Source organism: Sinohyriopsis cumingii, unplaced genomic scaffold (genome assembly GCF_028554795.1).
Source record: "Sinohyriopsis cumingii isolate HCF-2022 unplaced genomic scaffold, ASM2855479v2 utg000957l, whole genome shotgun sequence".
NCBI lineage: Eukaryota > Metazoa > Mollusca > Bivalvia > Unionida > Unionidae > Sinohyriopsis > Sinohyriopsis cumingii.
This window is the reverse complement of record NW_028315947.1, coordinates 824,400-830,595: the sequence shown is the minus strand read 5'-3', so window position 1 is coordinate 830,595 and position 6,196 is coordinate 824,400.

Sequence of the window (6,196 nt, the reverse complement as noted above, 5' to 3'; positions counted from 1 at the left end):
CCAAAACATTGCTTGATTAATAGTATTGCCATAGTGGGTGTTGGATAGTAATCAAAATGGCGGTTGTGTAAGGTACTGAAAAAGTGAATGTTGAACAGTATCAAAAATTGTTAACATTACATTTCCCCTTGTCCTCTGAATGCTCTATATGAACTCAAGAAACCATTTCTAATGACAATCAGATATCTTGTGAATTTTAACACTGCATTTTCCATGTGTTCCCAGATCGCCCCCCCCCCCCCCATGTAATCTGTTCCAGTTTGTCCATAGAAATTTGTCCTACATTGAGGTAAACAACTTTTAGTAACGGAACACTAAAAACCCATTTGACATTAGCCAATTTTAACACTGTCACATTATACAGTCAATGTTAACTTTTCTTTGTCTCCAGAATTCGCCCTTTTAACTTAGGATTCGTCCCTTGCCCTAGAGTAGCCAATGTTACTACTAACGCATTGCTTTCTTTTTTAACTGATATTTGCAAAATGTTAAAACTAAATTTCAAATATGAATTACTGGACACATAAGTTGATTTCAAACAAAAGATTGCAACAGCTAATTTCAACCTATTACCTAGCACAGCTAAGTTTGTAACCCTATGGTACGTTCACCATGCTGGTGCTTTGATCTGTTACGAATATTTAACTTGTTTTGTTTGTTGCCTTTTCAACATAATCTTATGTTATGTATATCTGTATTCTGTACTTGACCGTTGTCCAAAATCAAGTTAATGGTGTACCTTACCAGTGACATTTATTTTATAAACAATATAATATATATCCAATATTTCTCTATGGGTATATATTAAATATGCAGATCATTAAGAATTCTAAACATGTCTTCTTCACTTTGAGTTAAAGATACAGTTTTTATTCGGACATTAGAAACTTTCTGAATGGAAATTTGCTATTAAGATGACAGAGTATTTCCAGAAAATGGTAAGTCTGACCTGGGCAAGTTGTTATGTATATGTTGTTTAATTTATATTTGATTAATTTAATAATTTGTTTGTTAGTGTTAGTCAGCATTTACTACGATCAATCCCATCGTGCAGGTTAAGGAGGAGTTCAGAAATTGTATCGTGCTGCCAAAACCCGTCTGAAAGGTCTCCGTTTGCCACAAGTGCAACGATGGTTACAAGAACAAGCCACGTACACCTTACATAAACTCATTCAACGAAAAATGTCCAGAAGTCGCACCCAAGCGGAGGCATCGATCATCAATGGCACGTTGATTTGGACGATGTCTCACATTTGGCCACCTACAATCATGGCTACAAATATTTGTTTTGTGTCATCGACGTCTTTTCCAAACTTGCCTGGGTCGTGCCTTTGACTTCCAAATCGATAACTGAATTAGTGCGAACCCTCCAACTGGTGTTGAAACAAAGTGGTTGTCACCCTCTTCGATGGCAAACCGACAAAGGCACCGAATTTCTGAATCAAGCTTTTCAAAAAGAATTAAAGAAACGTGACATTCATTTTTTCACCACCGAGAAACCAAAGCCAGCATCGTGGAACGTTTTTAACGCATCTTGAAAGAATGCATGTGGGCATATTTTTACGCATCAACACATCCTCAAGTACATCAACGTCTTACCGCACTTGGTTCAAGGGTATAACCAATCTATTATCGAAGCATCTGACGTGGCCCACAAGAAGTGACTCCCGACAACGAAGTGCTCGTTTTTGGGCGCCTGTTTTGTACGTCCCCGACGGTGACAGTCCCCAACAAAAGTGGAGTGTTTTCAGTATGAGATTGTGTGCGCATTGGCAAAACCAAACGCACTTTCGACAACTGTGAAAAAATGAGCAGCAGAATCACAAAACTCTTGGAACTCCAAATGCACCTGGAGTATGCCAGGTGCCTCCTGGACGAACTGGCTATGGAGGAAATTGCAGAAAGTGCGAGAATAGAAGAGGAGGAGGAGGAGGAGAGGAAAAAGAAGAAAGAGAAGGGAGAAATAATCCTGCCTCATCTCATGCAGATATCTCTGTGTGTGCTCAAGCCTGAGGCGAGGACGCCTCCACCATAACAAAGAGCACGACAACCAGCAATACAACCACAACAACGTCAGCTACAGCCACCAGTACCAGTGCCAGAGATAAGGAGACATCAACATCCCCGACTACAAAAAAGAAGACAGAGGGAAGTCTTCACTATCCCACAAAGTGAAGACTGGGATGATAACGCCACTCAACCCACCTTTGCATTCCCAAGAACAAATGTAAATTTGGAGCAGGACTGGAGTAGTCGTTGTGTTTGTAGGGCCAGGCCTGGGAGATGTCAGCATTAGCCAGGTGTATTGGAAGTTTTTTTTTATTTAAAAAAGCCCTTCTCAGGGCTAACCAGATCTCTAGAAAAGAGAATATTCAAGTTGCCAATTTGAGTGAGTGTGGAGTAGTGTGATTATAAGCACTCATTTCTTTACTGATGTGATTGTGTGTGTGTGTTTGTTTTTTTTCTGTGTGTTTGTATGAATGCATGTATGTATGTTTGCATGGATAGTATATTTGATGTTTGTTTTTTCTCCTTCCCGTGTGTGGACAGTATATTTGGGGTTTGTATGAGTGCGCATACATTTGTGTGGATAGTAGAGTGTGTGTTTGTATGCATGCGCATACGTTTGTGTGGATAGTATATTTGGCGTTTGTTTTTTCTCTTTCCCGTGTGTGGATAGTAGATATTGGGGGTTTTGATAGTATATTTTTGGTTTGTATGTGTGCGAGTATGTTTGTGTGGATAGTAGAGTATGTCTTTGTATGCATGTGTGTACATTTGTGTGGATAGTAAAGTGTGTGTTTGCATATGTTTGTGTGGATAGAATTTTTGTGGTTTGTTTTTTCTCTTCCCGTGTGTGGATAGTATATTTGGTGTTTGTGTGAAAATAGAAGAAACCCAAAGGCCCTTTTTCAGGACCACTCACATGCCTCGAAAAGATTCACTTTCTTGCCTAAATTTTTTAAAGTCGATTTTATAGATTAGGTGTTGTATATGTTTTATATATCTATGTCTATATTCCATCATTCCCGCCTTCGCTAAGCATTGTTTTACTGGTATAGTTTATAAACTAGCTGAACTTACCCACCACCTGCTACCTGCTGAACTAGCTGAACTTACCCACTTACTTCTGTCAATCTTTGCCATTTGGCCTGATTGAGATCAGCTCCTTGTCACACTGTTGCTTATGTCTAGTACCAGGACATCACCTCACCTATTCCATTTTCCTTGGTGCTATATCACCGTGAAAGGCTATAATGCTTGGTGGGGTGGGTAATTTTAGATAGTTCAGTGGTGAAACTATACAAATAAAACAATGCTTGGCCGGGCAGGACATAGAACTGGATAGAATGATTGGCAGAGCAGGAATATCACTTTTTAGAATGCCTGGTAGATATTGTTGCCAATGTCCAGTACCGTGACGTCACCACTCCTGTTCCATTCCTATGGTCCCTATACAACATCCCCACTTTCCCTTGTTGATATACAGACCCAATATTCCCAATGTTAAATTTCCCTTGTCGTTACACAGTCCCATACCCATGTCACTATGCTGTCCCATTCATTTTTGTTGCTCTAGTCCCATCCATGTTAAAATTTCCCATGTTAAATTCAACTTGTCGCCAGGGTACAACCCCCCCAGTTTAAAATTGAAGTCCCCTTGTTGCTATAGTATCCCACTAAACTATTCATGATGATGGCAGCATACGCCTTCCATATTGCAGGCTTTAGATTTGTTTTCAACGAGGATAAAAATGGTGAAAGGAAACAACTCTTACATTTCAAAATAACTTCGTATATCTCTTCCTCAGCTACCTTTGGTTCCCGACAGAATACAAAGTAAAAATATAATTGCCAATTTTACTAATAGGCACATGAGGAAAAAATGTGATCACAGTATGCAGTTTTGGCTAAAAAATTTAACTGACTGGTCAACTTAAAATTCGAAGCTTTTATCCTTCTTTAATAAAGAGAGTGATGTTGAGTGGGAAAACTGCCAATCTCCAGCTCCCATATATCTCTTGGTATCCGTTCCAGGGATGGCTCTGTCCCCTTTCCCTCCAACGTAACAACTGGAACGTTACCTAGAGAAAGTTTTCTTTGAGTTAGATGGTTAAAATTATGCCTGGCCCCGTGTCCCTTCCAGCCCCAAAAATAAATAAGTAAAATTAAATGGTCGGTCCCTAATGCATAGCTCGTAGAAACAAGATGATACACATAATGCTAATAGGTTAATTTTCATTTGCAGTGTAACATACAATAATGGCTTGTATATGACTACTGACTGCACTGAATATGTCTAATGGTATGATCTCTTAGATGAATCAGACTAGTTTTAAAAGATGGCTATGGGAGGTGGAACACTATCTTCTGACTCGGGACAACTGAACTGTCCGATTTGTCTGGAAACATTAAATTGACCTAGATCTCTGACTTGGGACAACTGAACTGTCCAATTTATCTGGAAACATTAAAGTGCCCTAGGTCTTCTGACTTGAGACAACTGAACTGTCCGATTTGTCTGGAAACATTAAATTGCCCTAGATCTCTGACCTGCTTGCACACATTTTGTGACGGATGTCTGAAAAAGTATATTTGCGACCTTGGTCAAAAGGGGGCCCTGAAAGCAGGATTTCCTTGCCCAGTGTGCTGAAGAGATATATTAGTTTCCAGTGGAGAGGAACCATCATCTTCTTGGGCAGAGAAATTCAAGGTGAATTGATTTATTATTGATAATATGTTGGGGGACATAGAAAACATGGAAGTTGATCAAAATATGCGGACCTTGTTCAATTGTGGAGATTTCAGGTCATGCGCAGAAATACTGCATGGAATGTGGTGAATTTCTTTGTGATAAATGTGTGAGACAGCACCAATGACTAAGGGGCACAAAATCACGCATTCTTATCCAGACAGATGAGTTGAAATCAAACACACAATTTGCATCTGATCAGTCTGATTTACAAATGTGCTGTAAGCACCCTAATAAAGAAGTGGAATTTTATGTAAGGTCGATAACTCTCTCAGCTGCAGTATATATGTTATTTATGAACAAAAAAATATGTACAGATATTGTTCATCTAAAAAGGACAGTTTGAATCAAGAAACCGGATGTGCAAGAATCACTTGGAAAATTGAGCCAGTTTTTTTACATCCAAATACAGGATATGGTCAAAACCAATAAACATCGACATGATTGACTCATGAAGTATCGCAGAAAATGAAATTCTTACGAAATAGGATTAATGTCTTGATGGATGAACTTGAAAGATCAGCATGTGATAAATGTACAGCAACTCAATAAGAGGAAGTCATGTCCATACTTGATCAAAATAGTCGTTTCCAATTATAGAAAGTGGTGATTGAAAGCTCTGTTTGTCTTCTGGAAATGATATGCAGACAGGGAGAAGAAAAGCAGGTGATCATCACGAACTGCAAAGTAAAATACCAGATAGCAATTACTGTACTCAAAATCCTTGAAAGATGAAGAATCCAAGTTGGTCACTGTTGATATGGAATTTGATCTGAACAAAGACTTTGAGAGGAAGCCACTCTTGTCATCTAACCTTGGGTAACTTGTGGTCACTAGGAAAAGTGCCCAGGTTTCTCATGAATATACACCAGAACATTTCAGCTTTCCTAGAAAATCCAAGGATTTTGAGATAAACAGTCCTACAATCGATCATGCTTCAGGGCATTCTGCATCGACACCAATGTATATTCCAGGACTGCTCTGGTGGCCTAGTGGTTAGAGCATCCGCCTCACAGAAAGTTTTCTGTACTCTTTCTATTTAAGTCATACTATTTTCTGTAGATTTAATAATGTTTGATAAAACTGTCCTTGTCTAACCCTAAAGTATTTTGTAATTTAAGTTTAGGTCTAACTAGCTATGTTGGTTTCCTAAAGGAAGAACTGATGAAGATGGTTAATTGTCGTCTTCAAATGCTGGACAATCGTTTCAATGACCAAGCAACTTCTAATCTGCAGAGGTGGATCTAAAATGTAAATTCAGACTAGGGGTAAACTCTTGGAGCCAGACTCGGTAAAGTTTTGTACTATACAAGTCAACTGCTAATTTTATACTATTTCACAAATATAAGCTTTCACTAAAAGCTTTACATCTCTTTCACATAATGGCACCTGGTCTCAGCTTTACCAAAAGTAAGTCTTAACTTTTAGATTAGATTGGTAAAC